Genomic DNA, 8,552 nt, shown 5'->3' with positions numbered 1-8,552 from the left:
GGGAGTTAAAAGTAATAAAAGATTCTACATTTACATGTAAAAAAAAATTTATTGAAAGAATGTGGTGAAAAATAAATTGAAAAAAAATGGTTTTTAAGAATTGTGTTCGGGTAGAGGCTATGTATTTGCTTTGACTTATTTTTATAATATTAAAATTACTTTTTATCTATACATTTTAATGAATCCACAAGTACTACTCATTTATTCAACAATCATTTATATCTATTTATAATTTAAATCGTTCAACAAGACTTTCTAAACATGCTTTAATTGTATGACCAGTTGCAAACCCACAATCGATGAGCCATAGCAGCCATCCATGTTGGCTTCATCAAAAATTTTCCCCATAAATTTACATTTGCTTGGAAAATTATAAATAACTAGTCATTGTCACGTGCGTTGCACGAATTTTATATTTATCGTATTTTTATTAACGTATAAATTTTAGTTTTTTGAAATGTTTTTGAAGCAATATCTAAAAATATTTTCATAATATAAGAAAATAATTGCAAATTATTTTTACATTGTATCATCTAGAAAAAATATGCTTTTATATTTCATGTTTGAATAAAAAATATACGAGATTATACAAACTATTTTGTCTATATGCTTTCACAGTGTTGATATGATTGAGTTGAATATGAATATTATATTTCTAAATTTTATGTAATTCAATATTGGAAAATTGAAGATTGAGCACAAAGTTATAATCGATTTGCATATTCATATGCGTTTATATTTGTGCTTCATATATTTTAATATTTATTTTCTGCTTATGATGAAAAATAAAAATTTGGAATTTTTTTTTTTTTTTTTTACATTCGTTTTGGTAAGTGAATGTACACTGTTCTGCATTTTCGGTATTTATAAGTGCAAAACCTGGCATATGAAAATATGGTAAGCTGCAAATACAGTAGACAGTATATACGGCAAGTTACAAATGCGGTAAGGTGTAAATATGGTGAGTTGCCTGTAAATACGATAGGCAGTATATACGGTAAGCTGCCTGCAAACACGGCAGACTGCATTTAGGGATTTATAATTTGTTATAAATGTATAAAATTTATTTAATATTGAATTTCTAATTTTTAAGAACTAAATGTTGTGATTCAATATTGTCTTCTTTTTTCGAGAATTTTAAAAAAAAAAAAAGGCTGATTATGAAATTGCTAAATTTTCTCATAGTGACTTTCCCATTTTCAAGCCATCCTAACAAATGAAAAAGCATTGTTGACTAAATAAAGTAGATTAAATGAGGAAAATAGTAAACACGTTCATTATGATTTGTAATTTATACAAGTGAAAATAGATAAAAATCATATTAGAAACAATCTTTTAAGGTTTGAGGTAAAAGATGAAAAACTAACTTAGATATTTTGTCAAGAATCTATGGTCAAAAACTATCTTCGAGAGGAATATACATTTGAAAAAAGTAGAGAAAGCGAAAAAAAAATTACAAATAAAAAAAGGATCATCTCTTCGCACAGTGCAGAGAGAGTTGATCTCTCCGCAAGTAGAGATAATGTTTCCACTTTGGGTGGACAAAAACTTTTTTTGGGGACAACCTTTTTACCTCGACTAAAATAATTAACCTACAAATGCATATTATTTTTCACATTGAAAATTTATGTGAATAAATTAGAATTTTGGTGGAGAATTGTTACATATATGAGATTACAATGAAATTAAATTTAGAGCTTGACGAGAGTTTTTGTATCCTGTATAGATTATTTTCTCATTTAAATGTGAAGATTATATTTCTAAATTTTGTATAATTCAATATTGAAAAATTGAGGATTGAGTACAAAGTTATAAATCGACTTGCATATTCATATGCGTTTATATTTTGTACTTCATGTATTTTAATATTTATTTTCTGCTTATGTTGGAAAAATAAAAATCTGAAATTTTTTTCACATTCGATTTGGTAAGTGAATGTGCGATATTTTGCATTCTCGATATTTATAAGTGTAAAAATCGGTATATGAAAATATAATAAGTTGCAAATACGATAGGTAGCAAATACGGTAAGTTGCCTGCAAATACGGTAAGTTGCATATACGGTAAGCTGCGTATACGGATTTATAATTTGTTATAAATGTATAAAATTTATTTAATATTGAGTTTCTTAAGTATGTTGTAATTCAATATTGTTTTCTTTTTATATAATCGTATTTTCGGAAATTTAAAAAAAAAAAAAAAGAAGAAGGATGGTTATGAAATTGCTAATTTTTTTCCAAGTGACTTTCCCATTTTAAAGTCATCCTAACAAATGAAAAGCATTGCTCACTAAACAAAGTAGATTAAATGAGGAAAATAGTAAACACGTTCATTATGATCTGTATTTTATACAAGCGAAAAATAGATAAAAATCATATTAGAAACAATCTTGTAAGGTTTGAGGTAAAAGATGAAAAACTTAGATACCTTTGTCAAGAATCCTGGTAAAAAACCTTCAAGAGGAATATACATCTGAGAAAAGTAGGGATAACAGAGAGGAGAAAAAAGAAAAAAAAATTACCAATAAAAAAAGGACCATCTCTCCGCATTATGTGGAGAGAGTTGATCTCTTCGCAAGTAGAGATAAAGTTTTCACTTGGGATGGACTAAAGTTTTTTTTGGGCCAATATTTTTACCATGCTTTATTATCTATCGACTAAAATAATTAACCGTATATTATCTTTCATATTGAGAATTTATGCGAATGAATTAGAATTTTGGTGGAGAATTGTTACATATATGAGATTACAATGAAATTAGATTTAGAGCTTGACGAGAGTTTTTGTATCCTGTATATATTATTTTCTCTTTTAAAGACTTATTATATATTGCTCTCTTGAAAGAATCTCAGTTAGTTGGACAATGAAGCGGAATTACTTTGTCGGGGGAGGAAGATTTTCCAATCGGTTCAATCAGAAAGGGAAGTCAGGTCAGAAGTAAAATCATTAGTGCTAGTAGTCTGGTCGAATTTATGATTATTTTTCATGTAACGCAAGATTATTTAATAAGCAATAAGGATTAACATTAATTAGTTAGTAGTAAAATGTATCTATATTAACAATCAGACATTATCATAAGTCATATAAGGTAAAAACACAAAGTAACAAACTTTTAAGAAAAATGTTACCATTTGCTCCAAAGGTAAGCCTTGCATTTTTGTGTTGTGTAGAGAATTGGGAAATATAGTGTTGGAGTATTAAGAAAAATATATTTTGTTATTGTATGACATATGGAACATAGTCTTGTATTTATGCTAGTCATAAGAAGGGGACCTGTTAGATAAATTTTTGTAAATCACTTTAGAAAACTTTCTACTCAATTTTGTGCAAATTATAATTTTACATAGTAAAGATTATGCTTTTCAAAAAAAAAATTTATCTTTCCAATCATCTTGAGTTATAATTTTGTATCTTTTTCTTCTCCTTTTTTAATGTTTTCCTCTTTTGCTTTTTTCTCCATTTTTTGATTATGATATTGTATACATTTATGTACATTGTAAAATCGAGCAATCTTACAAATCCAAGAAATATTTAATTTGACCAGAAACAAGATATGAATGAGCTTTAGATACATTATTTTGATAACTTGCTAGTAGAGTTCACAAGAAATTGTAACAAGACCGTAAAACAAAGGTTAGTATTTAGAGTTTGAACAAGTAAGTAAGTTTCATCAAAGTATCTAAAAGGATGATCGACTAGATTTCTTGATGAGTTTCAACACAATATTAAAGTTTGACTTGAACAATAAAAATATTAAGGTGTTTGAGAGATAAAATATGAATTTAACAAAAAATTTACAATTTAGTTGAGAGAAAGGAGTTTGAGAGAAAAAGAAATGGGGTTGTATGAGAGAAGAGAGATAAATGGCGTAAAAAAGTAAGGAAAAATAGATATTGCGTAAAGAAATGGAGAAAAATAGGAAAGCAGAGAAGGAAAAAAAGAAAAAAATTACTGATAAAAAAAGAAAATCTCTCCACACAGTGTGATTAACTCTCTCTGCCCAGTGCGGAGAGAAAAAAAGCTCTCCGCACTGTGCAGAGAGTAGGTTTGTCATCTCTCTGTACTGTGCGAAATTTTATTTATTTTTTATTCCACACTGTGCGAAGAGGTTTTATTTTTCTCTCCGCACTTTTTTTACTCCTCACATGGTTCAACTCTTTTCGCAGAGTTTTTTCCCCGTAATGTGCGAAGAGTTTTGCCATGGTGCAGAGAGTTTGCCAACCCTCTGCACATGGTTCAACTCTCTCCGCACCATGCGAAGAGGTTTTTTTCTCTCCGCATCTTTTTTTTTACTCCGCACATGGTTCAACTCTCTTCGAACTGTGTGGAAAGTTTATTTTTTCTTTTTTTATATACTTTGCACTATGCGAAAAGTTTGCCAACTCTCTTCACTGTGTATAATTTTTTTTGGCTCATGGCAGTTTATATATATTAAAATTATTATTATTTTTTTAATGCTAATTGCATGATGTGTGGAAGAACTGACCATAAACAAAATGGAAAATTAAAAAAATGACATCATGCACAGTAAAATTGGATTAATTTACTGTTGCATCAACAGTAGTTCTCCGTTCCCCTTTTTATAAGAAGTTAGAAATAATGTGTTAAGAATAGTAAATTTTAAAATTAAATTGAAATCCAATTGAAATAGTAAAGTTTATAACTACAAGTGAACATGGATGCAATTTGTCCTAGGTCATTAGTATTTCTATCTGGTGATAATTACAATAGTACCAAATATAAGTGTTATGCCTCATGTCCAGTCAACTTTGAACATAAATACTTTTAATAAATAATTGATAATTTTATTTTATGGCAGATTTATTATTTAATTGAATTTATATTCCAATAAATTAAATAACTGAGTGATATTGAATGTTGTTGTACCAAAAGTCACTAATAAGGTATTGTTTGGATATGTCAAGAATGATAAGAAGATTGTGAATGATTAATAGAGAATTCATCACACTTAGTTAATAAGAGATTATGATCTACATTTCGTTTAGTTAAATTGATAAAAAAAAATCCTTGATTAAGCTGTACTCATAAATCAAAGCGAGTTTTTGACATCGAGATTGACACACTTCAAATCTCGTAATTGATCGGACCATATTGACGAAGAGATCATGGTTTCACGATAAACGAATAAGTTTGATTTTGTCATATCACGTAACATTTTTCATTACATGAATTTCCCTGATATATTGTTAGATATCAATTTGGGACAACGAATGTGTATTAATTAATCTTGGTGAATTAATGATAAATTAAAAACAGTATTTTGATTTATCTTATTTTGATTAGATCAAAATAATAATTCACGTCGTTAGACATTGTGGTCGAAAACCTAAGGATCATACTCAAAATGAGAACCAGAAGAATAATGTCACCAATTAATTAATTGACAAACATTGGACATTTTGTATAATTAATTGGATTGCTTGTTAATATGCCTAAGTTAATTAATTGAATTAATCAATTTATGACCAAATTTGATTAAATTTATCAATTATATATTGTACCAGGTAAAGTTTAAGGGATGGGCTAAGCCCACCTTGACTTCTATTAATAGATTGCTAGGATTTGAGAAATCATAACATAACACAATTATTATCTTGCTAGCACAAGAAAAGAGAAATTCTAATTCTCCCATTCTTGTTCTGTGTGTGGATTTTCAAACAGCCACTTATACAAATTGTGATTGAATGTGTTCAAAATCAGTAGAGGAGTTTGCAGAATTTAACAAAAGTTAGACAATTGGATATTTGTGGATTGTCAATCGTGATTGAATGTGTTCAAGATAAGTAAAAGAGTTTGAAGAATTCAATAAATGTATAATTCATATAACAATTTTTATCTAAACACAAAACAAATCCTTAAGGGGAATGAAATTAATTTTATTTTCACTGTAAATCTCCAACATCAAACTCCTATAATATTAATTAATTAATTAGGCAAGATCTAAATAGAGAGCCTCACAAGATGATTATGCATGCAACAACATTAATGGGAAATTTGTCAAATAATTGTACGAAAGGCATGTTCGGTGTAGATTAAAATTAAATTTTTATAAGAGTTGATAAACTATGTGGTTAAAAATTATGAGTTTCATGAAATATGTGGTTAAAATTAATTGTTGACTATGATATAGATTAAAATCTAAATTTTAATCCCTTCCAAATAGAGGCTTATAAATCATAGATAAGATTTTAATTGTTCAATATTATTTCATAAGTATGTTGTGTGCACACCATCATGGTGTTTTTTTCCTTTTTAAATAAATATACTATTTTTTAATTGTATTAATTGGATTATTAGCACAAAATGTCATTATGTATGAAGTTCATTATGAAAAAGTCCTAACGTTGCATTTTTTTTTTTTTTTTGCACTTTCAACCTTATTTCAACTTTTCATTGAAAAAAATCATCATTTTCATTCAATTTCTTAATAAAAAGTTGTGAAATAACGAATAGACTTCCATATTTAAATATAAAAAAAAGAGAGTCCAAATTGAATTATTAAAAATTTAAAAACAAAAACAATTCTCTTATCTTTCTCTTCTTCTTCATCTACCCCCACCACTACCACCACCTAACCAACCTCACTCAAGAAACCCCCTCAATGATGTGGGTTGGTTGAGTGATTAAAGATATGGGAGAATGGCATAAAGTAGGTGGACTTAAATGAAAGGGCCTCTTATTGAGGAGAAATTAGAAGACTATTGGATGTGTATTTCTCAAAATAAATAGTTTTTAATTATTTGTCCTTTAAGACATCTACTAAGCCTTGCATTTTAGCAACTAGTATTTTTAAATAAACACCAAGTATCAAACAAGTTAAAATATTGTTCACTGTTTCGTCCAATTCATCATACTTTAATTTTTTCAAAATATGTTTCCAACTTGAAATTTGCATTTTCCTATTTCTTTCGAAGTATGCATGAAAACAGAAGGATTTTCTAGCCGTTATACAATAAATTCTTTCCCTTTCTTGAGTGAGGTGGGTTGATTGAGTGGTGGTGGTGTTGGAGGTGGAGAAGGAGGATAAGGAAGACAGAGAACAGAAAAAAAAAATTGTTTTTTTTATTTTTAATTTTTTAAATAATTTATTTGGGACTTTTTGCATTTAAAAAAATTTGGAGTATGGTTGCAATTATTTATTGTATTCTTTTCTTTTCTTTTCTTTTTTTATTTAAATATGAGATTGTATTCATCATTTCACAATTTTTTATTGAGAAATTGGATAAAAATATATGAAAATGATGATTTTTCACAATGAAATGTTGAAATAGGGATGAAAATACAAAAAAAAAGAAAAAAAAGAAAAAAAAAACTTTGAGACATTTTGCACAATGAACTACGTACATAATGACGTTTTTGTCCTAGTAACCCTTACTTATTGTTACATTACATCTCCAATATTTTGATCGCATTCCAATCATCAACCTTTCATTTATTAGCATATTATCCTTAATGACGATTTTCATCAGAAAAATTATATTAGCATTTTTTTTTATCTAAATAAGAAGCATATATGTAGTTGCACTTTTGTATATGTAACTTTTTGATGATTTAAAAATGCGAAGGGATAAATAATTTTTTTTATGCTCCATTTAAGTATTTTTGGGCGAAAACTATCATCAACAATAAAATGTGCTAATTAATGAAAGTTTGATGATAATATTGTTGGGAATCTACTTATACATGCACAGCGGAATTTAAAATAATTTTCGATTCCCACCAAGAATCGCCTTTGTGTTTAGATAGAAATTGTGATAAGATTGTACATTTTCAGATCTGCAATCTTTTTGCTTTTCTTTTCGTTCCATCAACCTTGATTTGCCACCACAACTGTCCAATTGTCCAGCCTCCAACGGTGATCCACACAGAGAATATGATTGCAGCCTCTAGGGTTTTCTCTTGTGCCAGCAAGAATAATGAAAACCTTTATGGACCTCAAACCCTAGTTATGTATTTATATAAACCCAAACAGGCTCGGCCCGGTCCGGTCCAATAATTAATTAATCCAATTAATTAAACCCGGTCCGTGAATTAATTAATCCAATTAATTAATTCGAAAATATAAATAACAAATCCAATTAATTAATTTATCCAACGATTGTTAAATTAACCAATTGGCAATTTGCAATCTTCCAATTCTCTTTTGTGTGCGACCCATTAGGTTCCCGACCACGATGCCTAACGACGTGAAATATTATTTTGATCTAATCAAAATTGATAAATTAAAATACCATTTTAATTTATCGTCAATTCACACTCGCCATCCCTGATTGACATCTAGCAATGTGTCAGGGCAATACATGTGACGGGAAATGTCACGTGGTATGACAAAACCAAATTCGTTCGTTTACCGTGAAACTATAATCCCTTCGTCAATATGATCCGATCAATTACGAGATATGGAATTATGTCAATCTCGATTATCGATCATATCTTTCACTCCACTATTAAGTCAATATAAATCGAAAACTCCTTTTCGACTTATGAGTACACCTTGGCCAAGGATTTCATCATTGACTTAATTGAATGAAA

This window comes from Olea europaea, chromosome 10 (assembly GCF_002742605.1).
Source record: "Olea europaea var. sylvestris chromosome 10, O_europaea_v1, whole genome shotgun sequence".
Classification (NCBI taxonomy): domain Eukaryota; kingdom Viridiplantae; phylum Streptophyta; class Magnoliopsida; order Lamiales; family Oleaceae; genus Olea; species Olea europaea.
This window is presented reverse-complemented; position numbering follows the sequence as displayed.